At 33.5% G+C, this 16,566-nt stretch overlaps 1 protein-coding gene across 3 annotated transcripts in view; it reads left to right on the top strand.

The window, feature by feature from the left end:
• Positions 1–16,566, top strand: part of LOC132706641 (TWiK family of potassium channels protein 7) — a 398,964-nt gene that overhangs the window by 88,608 nt on the left and 293,790 nt on the right. The window lies entirely within an intron of this gene.

Raw genomic sequence — 16,566 nt, 5'->3', positions numbered from 1 at the left:
TATATATATATATATATATATATGATGACACTATACTCCGGGATATCATCCGTTCGCTCGTTGAACTCCGACTGGAATCCTGCATCCGACTGGAATCCTGCATCCGACTGGAATCCTGCAAATCCTGCATATATATATATATATATATATATATATATATATATATATATATATATATATATATATATATATATATATATATATATATATATATATATATATATATATATATATATATATATATATATATATATATATATATATATATATATATATATATATATATATATATATATATATATATATATATATATATGTATAGGTGTCGGAATATTGTCATATTTTGTATTTGCTAAAGGCACTGTCATAAATATTTAAAAACTTCGAAAATCTGAACATTTGTTATTCTAATTTAATTGTGTTAAGTAAAAAATAATAAATATATTTTTAGTATTTTCATGTACAGTGTGAGTCAACGATAGAATGACGTTTATTATCTCATTGATTTCACAAGTTACGAGAAAATGGAAAATACAAAAACTTTAAAGATTGATAGGATACACAATTTAAAATTATTTTAACGTACAAAAAAAACTCAAAAAAGCGTGACGATTAAAACAATAATTTTTAAACGGCATACAATATTTTGAAATTTTGTTTTGAAGTAATTTTAAAATTCTTCAGTTTTTCTTATTAATAATTACATACCCAAACCTAACAGTTTTTCCACTATTTTAATTTTCACACTTTCACACAATGATAGTTTCACCATTTTTAAAGGTATATGCAAGGATTTTTGAATTAGGTGCTACAGGCTATTAGAAAAAGCAGATACGTGTAGATTTTCTTCAATGGCGTATATATGATTATATTCTCCGAAATATCTTACAAAAAGCTACCATTTTGATTAATGTGTGGTGTGAAACAAAATACTTTAAAGATATTTACACCTTTTGCAGAATGTGATTTACCTCGACCTCTTTAAGAAATTGGTAACGTTGAGATCCAACAAATGTGGTTTCAGTAAGATGGACACCATTAGATTTCTTTTTGTGGGGATATGTTAAAGATCGTATTTATGTGGATATAGAATTGGGAAGGCGTGCAGGATAAAAACACCATGTATGCCCAGAAACGTCCAAGAAAATATACGAAAATGACTAGACATTTATATTCAAGTAGAAGGGTATATTTTTTAACATTTATTGCGTCATAATAATAATTCAAAATAAGATAAATTCATTTGTTGTAATGGTATTTAATGTTATTTACTTTTTTTGTGAATTTAAAATTTGGCCATTATTTTCACCAAAATTGCTAATAACTGTCCTTTGCTTTATTTACGCCTACCATAAAATTCCTTCTCCTGTTCATTTTTTAATATTAACAGCCCCTGTTGCCCTGGCCATAATATAGTAACAGTCTTAGACAGAAAGAAGGTTAAATATTGCAAAAGTTTAATTTAAATCGCAAAGTACTTAATAAAAGAAAAAAATATAGTATATATGGTGCACCATTTATGAAAGTCGAAATTTTTCAATTTGAAATGATCCAAATTCCGTTACGTATATGTTTTACGTCATTTTCGATTAACGATAATATGAAATGAGTGTGAAAACTAGTATTTTTTTAGAAAAATTAAAATATTGTGAAAACTATCTACAAATTATTACTTTTAATATTATTAATTAAAAAATCGAAGAATTTCAAAGGAATTCAAAACAAAATTTAAAAGTAGCGTGTTCCATTTAAAAAAATGTATGCGTTATTCGTCACACTTTTTTGAGCCACCGTGTATACTTTAAAACAATTTTAAATTGTGTATCCTAACAATCTTTACAACATTGATTTTTACTATTTTTTCATAACTTTTGAAACCAATGAGATAATGAACTTTACTCAGTCTGTACAGGGCAATAAAAAGGGATTAATATAATAGGAGTTTGACGAAGACCATCAGATTGTGCCTTGATCCAATGTTCTTTATTCAAGTAGCATTGATACGAAATTCTCACTTTTCAATGAATTTTTTTCTAAATAATCTATAATCTTTCTTTATTTTCTTTCTAATAAATCTATTACAAAAAAAGGACTAAAAAAAATTCACATAGTCTGATGACATTGTATATTATAATTACTATAAACTTATAGTCAGTAAGGAAATAGTATATTATGCAACAAGTGCATTTGATTCACGAGTTTATTTGACACGAGCGGAGCTCAGCAGAGCGCAGAGGAGAGAATTTTTAATAAACGAGTGAGTTAAAAAGTTTACCAAACGTATTGCATACTTTACTTTTTCTACGGCCATTAGTTTTTTAGTACATTTTCACAAAATAACACGAAAATTCAAAGCGTGGGAAATATCTCTGACTTGGATTCACAGGAAACGAAACTGATGTGGTAAAGTGACGCTTCCCTCACGCTAGATCGGTGGGTAATTAGGTATTTTACAGACGGGAGTAGAAAAAAAATATTTTCAAACAAAATTTCAAAATTCTAATTCTAGGGAGAAGTAGTGCGAGGTAAAAAAAAAAACAAACCAACAACTCTCTATTTTTTTTTATAAACTGCACTGCCTCTAATACGTTCCCAATCTAGAACGTCTTAACTTTTATTGATGATAGTTGATGGCATTGATTAACAATTAAATTTTAATTTAACTGACGAAGTTGAAGTGCTTACTATAATTAACACTATTGAGACTAGGGCAACCAGAATCAATAATATTATCATCACTTTACTGCAGCTTTGTTGCCGCATAATTGTACAAAATATTATCCACTTAATTAATAAATGTATGTTTTCCTGTAGTGTGGTCAGTAGAGAGTTTGATCATTTGCGTTCTATTAGTATTCTGCATACACGCTCTAAGATTTTGGCGAAAATAATGGACAAGGAAATATAGTGTCAATATTTACAATATTTTGCCCTCGAAACAATAGGGTCTTAGATCAGGTTGTAGTTGTGAAAGCGATCTTGATACATGATATTTTTAAGATGGTTGCTTTTACTTGATCAAAGCCCTTGACATTCTGCCTTTGGCTGTTAACAAAGGGGTAACCCAATATTCTATTTTAGGTCTATTTCTATTTGCGATTTTTATATCCAGGATTACAACATCATTATACTTTTGCGATTATCATCTTTATGTCTATGAAGCTCAATTGTACTTTTCTACCTTAAAGAAGTCGGCAGCAGTAACGCAACATTTTTCTGAGCATATGCTCCTACATAATTTTAATAAATCCTCAATAATATGAAATTCGACGTAAAATTCTCTATAAAGAACTCTGTTTTGCCTTTTTGTAGACTTTGCAAAAGTTCATGATTTTAGAGAACATATTACAACCTCTCAAAGGATAACAAAAGACTTCTTTGCAATATTCTAGTATCACTATCACAGTTTAACAATTGTAACTCACTTAAAAAGTTCAAAACTCCTAACTCAAACTGGTGTATGGTGGTGTATTTCACCACGCGTGGTTAGGTCTCGCCCTGATATTCTATTGCAACATCATTAAATCATATTAAATTTTTGGCTGAAAATTTATTTAATATCATGTTTTACCATGTATATCTTTAATTTCTTCTTATCCATGGATGAATTAAATCATTCTATTTCCTTTCATAAAAGAAACGAGCTTATTATTCTTCTGATGACAGTCTTTTCGTCCCCATTTATTAGTTTTCTTTCCCCCTGTACTTCTCTTTAGTCGCCTAATGTAGTGTCGTTTATCCTCGTCCACAAGTCGGTATATTGTTATATACAACTCTTCTAGATTTCTCCTATGTTCGTTGTTGATAAATCTAACTTGCCGTTTCGCCAGCCATCCTATTGGCTTCTTCATAACTTAACCGAAACTGAAAATTGTTACAGTAGCGTGTGGAAGTTTCTTTGAAAAAAAAAATAGTTGGCTATGTATTCTAATTATATTCGAACACATTTCAACTATTCCTGAAACTGCAGATATTGCGTCATATCGAAGAGGAACTTTGCAGGAAAATAACTATAATTCTAATTAAACTCTAAAGCACAGGTAGGTGAACTATCTGCCTGTCTGCCAATCAGGAAAGAGTGGGTTCAGAACAAGATTGACTTACTGGGCGTTGGTTGGTGATCTATGAGGAAGTGCCATCTTATTAGACACTCTGACCTAAGGGAAACGAAAAGGAAAACCTTCTTGCTCGGCGAGGGACAGAAACGTCACCGATATGATAGATGAAGCTCTCCGATACTTTCTAGAATTACCATGGCTACCCAGAAACGTACTTCCGATTGGGACGTGAGCAGGAAGTCCTGAAAACCTTGATAGGGGTGTTAGAGATTTACACCTTATACGGCGCCATATTAAAAAACACAAATTTTTTGCTGGTATCGATTTGAAATTTTGTACAATTCCACCCTTAACCTCAAACCTATACTGCCGAGGGCAATCGGACCCCAAAGGAATATTTTAATAATTTACTGATTTATATTGATGAAAAGTTCATCGGCGTCAACTGCGTCCCCTAAAGACACTTTAACGAGCGCGCGCTGTTTGTTGGAGGACAAACTTGGCGGCCCAGAAGAAAAAAAGGTCACCGAAGAGCCTCTGTCTCCCAATTGTCCGAGTTTCAGGAGAACATGGCGTAGCCGACAGTTTGCTTGGAGCAAGTTATGAAATTTTTTGCTGGGGCAGTAAATTATTTTATACCATTTTTTTAAAAATTTTTTCTTACATTTCTCTTTTTTTATTTAAATATGTATTAAAAATAATTTTAAAAAATATCAGTATACATGAATTTAATGTGGCATTGATGGGATTGCAAAATATATCGTATTGTGACGTCTTTGCTAAGTTTTACTGTTATTCTGAAATGCCTTTCCTTTTAGCATCACATTTTTTTGTTCGCAATATAGAAAACCATAAAAACTGAATTCGAACAAAATCACGTCATGCTGAACTATCGCAAACAGATTTCCAGAAGTCGAAAGTCAACGCCGCTTGACAGCTGTCTTGACGCATCGACGACTTTAAAACATCCCGAATGTTCGTTACATTTTCAGCAGCTAGCGGACTTTTTTCTAGTTCCGGACTATACGCCTGTAAGCTCCGGATAACGCTCGGAATGCTATTAGGACCACTCCTCCGCCTGTCACAAACAAACGTCGATCGATCGCCCGCCAACTGCCCGATGAATCGGAAGAAACAATCGAAAACAAAACCCTTTCGATCGAATGAACTCGCGGTCGCCTTTGTTTCTGGCGTAGCATTTTATTGGGTGGTGACGTTTTTCATTGTTTAGTTTCGGTTATCAGTCGAAGTAATTGATTGATTGCACCATTGCACTACAAAAAAAATGAGAGTCATAACCGGAAAAGTTGTGAAGTAGCAAGCCTTTGTCCAGTAAGCACTTTTATGACAAGCGATTGAAAATATCGCGTGAAAAAGAAGTAATATACAAGGCGTCAAGTTTATCGTAGAGAGAGGATGATTATTTACAAAGATAAAGTAGTAAATTGCAGTAGGTAATGATATAAAAAACAAAATAAGAAGTAAAAGTTCAGATTTTCACGAAATTACATTTGTCTGTCGGTCCAGAGATTGCTTAATAGTATCTTTAGACCAAAATTATTTTGAATTTAATAGACAGTTTTACATATCTAAGGGGAAACCCACTTAGTCCTTTGTTAGCCGAGATTTTTATGGATAATTTGGAAAATACATACATACAATTACATACATAAGAGAACCCAGTGAAAAAATTTCAAAACATTTGTCAAAATGTGGTTTAAAAATAGTTTTTAAAACTAACAACACAATAGGATTTAAAAAAAAAACAATAAAACGAAACGTTCAAATCAACAGGTAGATCCTTCAAGAAACGCATTAACGGATATAAAAGAGTGTTTAAAAACAATAGTCTAGATTCTAATTGTGCTACACACTTAAACACAGAAAAACACATTTTTGACGACAATTTTGATATTTTACATACAGCTACAAAAAGTAGAAAATTAAATTTATTGGAAGCCATGGAGATTAACAAAATGAGATATTCAAATGTATAGTTTAATGATTGCTTTATTGAACTTAAATTCTCACAATATTAAGGTTTTATGGTCATTTTTCAGCATATATGGTAGCAGGTAGTTTATAAATATTACATTTGATAAAGACACGATGTTGTCGAAACAATTGTCAAGTGAAAACATATAATTTCATGAAAATCTGAACTTTTAGTTCTTATTTATTTTGTTAAATGCATTTTCATCAAGTAAAAGCCACCTCAGTTCAATAGATAATGATATAGTTTTTTTCGTCTCAAACCAGCAAACTACTTCAAACTGCAGACAAAAGGATGCATGGCCCGAAGTAACACTTGAGGGACGAGCGTGATCCGAGTTAATATGAGACGCACCGCCAATAATTTGGTCACATTTTTACGTCATCTCCGTTTTAACTGCACCACGCGCCCGAGGCCAGTAATTACTTAAGACGGATGAGATCCGACGATCCGGCCTTATCTTATTTATTAATCCACATCCATAAATCCGATTACAGGTATCCAATGAACCGGAAGCTGATCGAATTATCCTTCTTTCTGCTTTTTTTATTTAATCGACACAGACGCGCCAAATCAGTAAATTCGTTTGACAGAAAACATATTATGAAGAGCGATCGTCTTCGAAGGCTGGAGGTAATTAATTTTACTGGAGATTTTGTTGCCGCTCCGGTTTAACTTTCCCATCATTTCGCGAATTCTGGGCAATTTTCCACGTCGAACGAGCAAGGCTGTATTACCCAATAGCGTGTCATATTCGGACTGTAAAAAATGTCCTATTTCAAGCCAGGGATTCTCATTGGAAGCCAAGATCCAGAGAATCTTAGTGAACTATAAAAACCCCAAAATCTAATGCAAATATTCCATTAATTAGCCTGCCAAGATAGAAGGAATATTATCAAAAAAAAATTAACGTCGAAAGAAAAGAATATTTTGTACAAAATTTATCTCCAAGGCCATATATCACACTCAAGGAGAACCCATTGAAACCATTAAGCAAATTAAGCATTGATAGAGCACTAAAGTCAGTGCAATATAATAAAGCAAGCAATCCCGAAGAAATCGCAGAAGAACTTCTTAAGTATGCTCAAAATTGAAACATCGATTAACTTACAACTCGATATATAAATGGAGAAGCCCCAATACCTGGAAGCATTTTCAGTAAACTTTATAGAAACCTCCTGAACCAAATTTTAGCAAATCATGGTACCTTCGATATGAAGGAACAAGGAATACTTTGATCAAGTCAATATCATGTATCGGTATCTATTACATCTACCCACTGAAAACTACTCATGTTCTTTAAAGATGTGAGGTAGAATATTATCTGAGTCATATGATTTCTGTAAGCATACCGTATTACTTTAAGTTACAATGTAATTAGCAGGTTTATTACAAAACACGCTTTGAAAATAATCATCGTTTATTATTTACGCCAATATTTGTGGTTCTTTCATGGAATATAATGTCCCATTTGAAATGTATAATACCAATTAAAAACGCTGTTAGAACCTGAGCGTCCATGTCTCTAATTTATTTTTTCCGGGGAACGTCGTGGGACCGTAAGTCCGGCGCAATTTTCCAACAAACGAATTTTGGTTTCGGAAATTGGTCATTTGTGAGTCAAACAGCGTTGACAATTGATAAAGGTTGACCTTTGTCACTTTTGCCGCAGCCGTTCGCCTTAGTCGGTAAATCGGAAGTTTCACCAAGCGTAAGGGTAACATATTGAAAATGGATCTCCTGTTTGCTCTTAACCAGCGCCGATCGGTACCTAATTCGAACATTAGTACACAGTTTAAATAACCTGCCCCTGCCTTTTGTTAAGATAAATGAGAACAAAATTTGGTGTTCACTCTGTATATCAAACATTATGGCGAAGACGACCATTTGTTTAAGGCGCTAAAAGATGATAAGGAACGCTGTTTCCAGGAATTACATCAGAATGGAACTTTTGATTTTGTTCTTTAGTTCAGTTAAATTCAACATTTTCTAATAAAAAAAACTGGTGTAACCTTCACCGTCAACCGATTTTACCAGAACTCTACAAGATATCAGCTAACAAATAACTAAACTTTCTACAATATGTTAAAACCCTGTGGTGGACAAAATTTAACTTCTGAAAGGAAATGCTTTAATAAACCATTATCCCCAGCCTTGAATGCAATTTTGGGATCTTTTTTTTTTAAAGAATTCTTGATTCTTCCTGCGTCGGTTGTACTCTGTACCTACTTATATACTGTTTGTGAAAGGCGGAGCTGAAAGAGCGACATAAACATTGTGCCAGATTACTGATTCTCATGTTGGTGAAAGGTAAAGATCTAAGTCGCGAGATTGTTTGTTTTTTTTGGAGATTACTATGGATTCATGGATTTCTCTTTGGTCGAATGCTGTAAACTTCTGATGCCTCAAACGGACTTTTCTTGGTTAGGTTGTGGTTAATTGTATTTTGTAATTGAACGTTTAATATCTCTAATGTGGAAATTATTTGAAATAAATGCAAATATTAGGTGTTTTAATTCTAGGTACAGTAATTTTGGTTGAGATAGTTTTGCGGTTTTGAAAATAAGAGCCTGTGTTCGTAGGTTTTCTGTAAATTGAATTATCCAATGTTAGGTTCGATTTTTTATTAACAAGAAGATCCAAAAATTGGAGGTTATTACTTCCTTCTTTCTAATTCAAAAGTAAAAGGAATATATCATGATATATACAAGTTAAAGGAAAATATCGGAGGGATTCTTCACCATCAGGTCAAATAACAAAAGCATCAACATCATAACGTTTCCATAATTTTGGTTACAGATAGAAAGTGTCGAGGGCTTTGTTCACAAAAGCTTCCATAAATATATTTGGGGTGACTGTTGATAATGAAAACCCAATAGCTGTTCCTGATAATTATTCATAAAGTTGATCGTTACAAGAAGAATATGTTCCGGACAAGCATTTTTCAATGCGAGTTTCAATGAGAGTTTCAGATCTGGGAACCTTAGTGGGTCGTCGCGACCCTGAAGTTAATTTAAAGCGGACTGTATTTTTTATTTTAAGCAGAGCCCGTAAGACGTGGTCATGAGGGTAGAGACGGCACTAACCTCTTGTCGCTGCTGTCTCGCTGGACTGGGGTCCCAATAGCAGCTCCTCTTCGATCTTGAGTATCACGGTCTCGGTACGGTGGTGGTGGTTCACACGCACACGCAACGCGGAGGGAGACAATAGTTTTTTCTTTTGGGGGTTCAACACTATCGGCGTGCTATCGATGCCAAGTTCGAACGCGACAGACAGTTAAGCCCGTTCTTAGTCGCACGTGCGCGCGCTCTCCCTCTCTTTTAGCTCTACATTTTCCACATGGCGGCGACACCTTACGGGCCACTAAATTTTTAAACTTCCGCGGTTCTTGCCCGGGTGTTCGCTTTGCGGATTTAACACTTAGTCTACGTCGAAACTAACCAGAATATTGTTTGGATCTAATGTAATTGTTTTTAATTGTTTAGTGAAGTGAAAGAAATTATGCAAGGGGTTTTGCAATAGAAGCTAGATATTTTGTTAGAGAATAGATCGGAGGTGGTAGCAGTAGGTACTGGTTTGTAAATCTTAGAGATCCCGTAGAAACGAGGAACTTTAGAGTCGTGAGGGCTGGCATATTTTTTCATATATTTCAATGGAGAAAAAGCCTACTCTAAGGATATATAAGCAGATATAGAACAGTATTAAACCAGTTTCAGTTATCCTATGAAGAGGCCACATTTGATATCGTTAGTACTAGATAACTTTTAAAATCCATTTAATGACAATATAGTTAAATGTATCTCCGGTCTTCATAATACTACTAAAGTACTGACAGACAGAAAAGGATTAGAGCGACACTTAGGTTATATTGCTGAAACTTTTCTTGTTAATAAAAGATGGCCAATAAATGAAGGCAAAACAATTAGAGATTTATTCGTAATATTTTTCAGTTCGTTCCAATATTTGTCATTTTACTTCTCTTATCCCGTATGGGAGGTCTTTATTATACGGCTGCTTTTAAAGAATCTACTTCGATTTAAAAAACCCGCTTATACACCAAGATTGCTTTCGCAAAATCGTCGATGGGCGGGGCAAGTTCGTAGCGCGTAGCGCGAAGCGGCTTTGTAATTTGAAAAGAAGCCGCTTCGCGGTTTCTGGTCGTAGACAGACGCATTGTTTTTCTATCGTGCTCCTGCGGACCACTATGGAACTTTCGCAAAATCGATGCAATTTTATTGTGAATACACCCTGTATAAAATGTCCTTCACATGTCGTCGAACTTCAAAGTTACGGCAAACTTCGGTAAATATTAATATTTGTGCTGGTAATTGCAATTTAAAATTATATTTTTTCAAATATTTCGCGCTCCCTGTATTATAAACGAAACCTTAAACTCTCGATATAGTTTACGATACTATTCATACGAAATTATCACATCTTTAAACGTTTTTCACTTATCGCCAATAATTCACCCACAAAAGCGGAAATTTCTAGGATCTATTAGAATTTTTTGCCCACAAAGGACGTACCCTGTATATAATTCCTACAATGTTCGAAATAGGGGATATAGCCCTGGCTCTCCTTAGTTTCCTGGTATACGAATTTTTCCAATGGAGTAAATAGTTTTCAAGAAACTACTTGTTTTCTGAAACCATGCAGTACGTGTTAATGGTAAATGACGTCATCCCGTGATTTTTATTTGGATTTTTTGAAATATCTCCAACAGCGTATGTGATGTGACAAAAACCGTAAATACAAAAATTGTAGCCCTTGATACGGCCTACAATACTGTTTGAACGAATTATCTATTTTTTGTACGAATTTTGATTTGAGGCTAATAATTTACTCTGTAAAAGAACAATATTCTAGATCTTTTAGATTATAATTTTGCATATATAATTTTTGTTATTGCACTGGATCTTCCTCGTCTGCTGGCTAAAGAATTTTGCCGATCGGGTGAACGATTATGGAGGTAAACATATTTTTCTGGAAGCCGAAATTTTTCAAAAATACTTGGTCAAATTTGATTACACCCAATTTCTACCGTTTAAATGTGGATACGGACTTTAACTTCTTTGCTAAATTTGAAGTTGATATCTGCAATTTTAGCACGGAATTTTGGGAACACCCTGTACAATAGGTGAAAACCTTAAATAAAAGTTTTTGCCGTCTATACGGGCTATATCGCAGTAAAAAAGAAAGTGATATCTGAATCATAGTCTTTTTGTTATAAACCAATTTTCAATAATGGTCCCCCATTTTTCAGTTTTTTGACAAGATTTAAAGTTTATGTATTTTCTGCGTCTTCTGGTTCAAGAATTTTTTTGGTCTCGTGAACTGTTTTTGAAAAATGACGTTGCACACGCGATTTTTATTTTTTTAAGAATACTTCCGTACCCCCCAGCCTCCCCATTTTCAATAGGTTCCGTTACGGGGCAAAGACGCATATATCTGCCAAATATGAAGTTCATTGCTTCAAATTTCATAGCAATGTCCAAAAAACAGACAAATTTCAATTTTGTAGCTACAACGGTTCGAAAGTTATTCAGGAAAAACCAAAAGACGAGAACGGAGAACGGACAGATAAAAAATTTTTTTTTCGACGGTGATCATTTCCTGATATAAAATTATTATACGAGAGTAGATACTTTCGAAAAATTCTATTTTATTGATTTTCGAAAGTAACTAGCACGAACGAATTATCGAAACCGACAAGTTTGATCCAGTCTCTATTGCGGTAAGCGAGAAACTTGCTTCCACCACTGCGTTTTTAACTTAGTGGTATAGAACAGGTCGTACGTTAAAAGAAAACAATATATATAATACACTAGACGTCACAAGCAATGGCCGCCGCGGCAAAAACTCGTAAAAAGTTCCCGCGGTTTCTGCTTTCTTGTATCCGTCGTCTTACACCGAGAAAAAACGGCAAATAAGAACAAAAACGAGCGGTGACAGATGCCGGCGCCAGCGAAAAACTTTTAACGCTACAATACAAACTTTCATATTTAACCCCATTACATCCCCCGCTACGCAGCGACCGCCGCCGATGAGACTTTTTATTCCGTTGCCTGTCACGAGACTCGGCATTGTATTTTTCAAAATGAACATTAAATTTTATTAGCCGCGACTGCTTGTCGGTGGGAGGACACCAGCTCCAGGGGGTATCAGCTTTTTGCTTCGCCGTTGACGTTCAATATTCTTAAACTTAATCGCGCAACGATATTCACATCGATTGGCTGGGGGCAATTTAAGCAAACTAGGTTGACGAACGCAATTTTAAAACTATAATGATTCAATTAAACTCCGAACTCGATGTGTCAAAAATTATTATTAATAAAATGTTTCACATATTTCGTCCACTCGGACTGTGTCGGGATGGGGTGAAACCCTTATCAATGACCCTTGCAATATTCACATTGCCGCACAAGGTTAGCAGAACCAGATGAAAAAAATCCATCTTAACCACCCTCTTAATAGGTTTATTGCCTTGCCTAAGTGTGACGAAGAGCAGTAAGGCGTATTCCAAATGCTCGTCGGAATTTCTTCTCGGCTATGCCAAAGTCAGTCTTAGAAGTCCACGATGCTTTACAGAAAATGGAGCCAAAATCAAACAGAAAGATGGCCTTTTTATTACTAAACGGCAAGATAAATAATATCGTAATTTTCCAATGTATTAAGAATGAAAGGTTTATGTGCGATTCAAGCATTATTTAAGTGGATGGTACTTTCGCTTAAGGCATCAAATGTTTTAAACAGTTACCTGCTTTACATTTTTAAATGATAATTATAATATTAAATAATAATTTGTTCCATATTTGTTTATTAAACGACAAAACTGAAAACAGTTATGAGCTCTGTCTATAAAAAATTTGCGGAATTTTGTTTAAAATGTAAAAGAAATAATAGTGGATTTTGACCTAGCGATTCATAAAGCAATAACATGCACTTGGAAAAACGTTAAAATTACAAGCTGCAAATTCCATCTAATACAAGCTTCAAATTCAAAAACTGGGATTAACGTAACAGCACAAAGATAAGAACTCGGAAACCGGGAAATGGCTTTGGTAGAAGATTTTTATTTTTAATAATAATAATGAGTTTGCATCTGCCGACCTAAATAAAACTACTAACACTTGCAATCCTTTCATTCTCACTTTAACAATGCAATGTACCAAACACATCCGTCCATATTTATTTATCAATGTACAAATTGATGTTTATATAAAATGTAATAGTGTTCTTATACCTCATCGATTCAAGAATATAGCGACAAAGAAAAAACGTAATACAATGCTTTAAAAATTATTGAAAATAAAAATATAAAAATAACACACATCAGAACCAGAATATTTTCAAATTGTATATTAATATTATAATAATAATAATAATAATTGAACAAACAATATAAATATAGAGGGCGAATTAAATATATATATATATATATATATATATATATATATATATATATATATATATATATATATATATATATATATATATATATATATATATATATATATATATATATATATATATATATATATATATATATATATTCTCACGTATTGATTCACGGATGGAAAAATGTGATGACACTATATTCTGGGATATCATCCGTTCGCTCGTTGAACTCCGACTGGAATCCTGCAGACGTTTCGCCAAAATCTCACTTGGCATCTTCAATGCTCGCGCTCCGAAAATACTTCGAACACTCCATATTTATCCAATAACATTATAATTGTTGGTTTGCTTTTCCCTTGATATAGTAAATTAGCTATCTTTTTGTGTGCCAAAATGGGACATGAAAATAGATGGCTATAGTATTTGCTCGATGTGCCAAAAGTATACAATATAAGAAAATATGAAAAGAAAACCTATTATTATTGTCATCTCAAAATTAAAAACGACATTGGGGCAATCAAGGATAGGACTCTTTTTGGCTTTGGTGATTTCTAATTTGTCCAGGACATCAAGTTTTTTAATTTTTTGGACACGCAAGTAACACATCTTTATTCGCAGGAAAGTTATGCAAAAAAGTATACCCTTTCACCAAACTGAGATGTTCGTAAACCCTGATGGAGATCTTCCTGCCAGACTGTCCGATTTATGTTTGCATTACAATCCTGCAAATTCAAAGAATATATTCCTGATCTATAATAACGAATGGATGGTTCGTTAACAATTATTATAAATTGTTATATTGTATTGTTTCATTCAAATGCTATAGATACATTCCTGCCCTCGAAAAATTTCGTTAGGTCCGACGAAATATTTCCGAAGTAGTAATAAAATAAATAAAATAAATTCAAAACTCCAGAACGAAAATTCCAATGCTTCATCTATTGTGTCTATTTGTGTCTGTGTTCATGTGAGTTGTCGTCTTTATATGCGTATGCTGGGCGAAACACGTGCAACATTTTATAAATAATAAGTTTTTATACATCGACTTCAGAGTTTAATTGATTTCTTATTTTTGTGAAACCAAGTCTCTTTGAGGATAGGCGATTTTGTTTTTAGTTTACAAAAGATGAGATTTAATATAAAATTATTATAAGAGACACCCTATGTCCAAATATAGAAAGATAAATATATCATCTCTATCTATTCAGCCTTTTCCGTTCAATATTGTCAATATTGTCCTAATTGTCTCCGTTATCTTCGATCCCTTGCCATGTTTATCCATCTCGGACCCGCAATTTTATTAATATCTTTCTCTTTTATTATCCCATGGTATTCATCACCTAGTCGCACCTTTCATCATTATATCTAATGTTCGGTACCCAAAATTTCGATTTTAGCTTAGATATTTCTCTTTCATTATTTGTGGTTTTAGTTTTTTCTTTAATAGTTTATTCTTTAAGTTTGTGCATAGCATAAGTCCTTCTCTTTGTATTTTCTAATTTTGTAAGTTCTGGGAGTAAACGTGGGTTAAAAACTCTGATCTTCCCAAAATGCTACTCATTCAAGTCTGAATCTCCTTTTGATTTCTGCTGTTTGTTCAATCAACTCGTTGTTGTTGTTTGCTATTAGTACTACGTCATCAGTTCAATCAATCAATCAATTTAAGTTTTTTAATATGTATTCAGCACGTAAACCCAGATCCTGCCGCAAAATCTTCCATAAAGTGGATGGACACAGATCCAATTCCTGTGCTCGATGGCGGATGGACTCATTCGGGTCTTCCTCAATGCTACGCTCTACTACAGCAATAGCTTCTTCTGTACGCACTGTTTGGCATCTCTGGGGATGCGAGTTATCGATAAGAGTAAAGATGGTACGAAAACTTTCCATGATTAATAGAATCAACTGCTCTGATGGATGATTGTGTCAACGATAAATTGGACGTAGTCCGCGATACGTATTCCGCAGAGAACCATTATTTTCGAAATAAAATTGCAATATTTGCAAGCGTTGTTCAGACGTCAGTCTATTCATGATGAATTGCCAAACCAAACTGAGAGTAAATCACTTAAATAAATCGGTCGCCATCTTGAGCAGTAATGCCAACTTAAAGTTCTATACTTCGAAAAAAAACACCCATTATATGACGTTTTATATCCTTCTTTTATATAAAAATTTTGTGATAGGGTCATCCCAATCGATTGGCATTCTTTTCTCTTGCAATATTTGGTTAAATAATGTATGGAGGGTATTCACCCGAAGTCTCTTTTAAAGATTTCTTTATTTCTGATTTACCGATTTTAGGATAGAGATCTGTGTTGAGTTGTTTCCTTATTTCGTCTGGAGAATCTTGTTTTGTGCAATATAGTTCAATGTAGTATCGTCGAATTATTTCATTCCGTCTTGGTCTTTAATTTTGTTAATTTTGTTTCTTGCTAATTTGGTTTTCAGACATTTCATGCTTTTATTTTTCTCGATAACATATTCTATGTTCGATTCCTGGATTTTACTGGTTTCTTCTTTTTTTTTTATAGTTTTATTAATTTCGGTGTATTCAATTAACTTTCTACATCCCTTATTATTCTTCATTTTTCCACGAAGCATTTTGCTGTGTCTGCTACTTCTGTGTCCGCTTTTTTGAATGTTATTGTTAAAGTGTCGTTTATTTCATTCATGTTCATCTCGTTTTGGGTTTGTCCATTGGGATTTTTTGTTGTAAAATGATGTCATTTCTTTTGTTCTAGAAAATTCATCTCTTCCTTTCTTACTCCATAACCTATTTTAAATTCTTCCACGCATAGTTTTTTACCTATTATTGCCTTAAGCCAATTTTGTGTTCTTATATAGCTTTGCATATGTCTTTCCTTAGTATTATGGTGTGGGGACATAGACCGGACATAATTTTTAACGATATTGCTTTAATTTTTTTTTATTAAATCAGTCACTTTAACAGAATAAAATTTGTATATGCTTTTTTATCTTTTTATTAACAATAAATCCTATTCCAAAATTGCCTTCATTTAAATTATGGTATAGTAAGTTTCCCGACTGTACTTTTTCTTTTTATTTCCGATAGTCCCATTTTGTTTCTTTTAGTTCTTCCTCCAGTTCACA

The sequence above is a fragment of the Cylas formicarius genome, unplaced genomic scaffold (assembly GCF_029955315.1).
Source record: "Cylas formicarius isolate icCylForm1 unplaced genomic scaffold, icCylForm1.1 PGA_scaffold_8__14_contigs__length_24414737, whole genome shotgun sequence".
Classification (NCBI taxonomy): domain Eukaryota; kingdom Metazoa; phylum Arthropoda; class Insecta; order Coleoptera; family Brentidae; genus Cylas; species Cylas formicarius.
The sequence above is the reverse complement of the archived record's forward strand: the minus strand, read 5'-3'. Positions and strand labels throughout refer to the sequence as shown.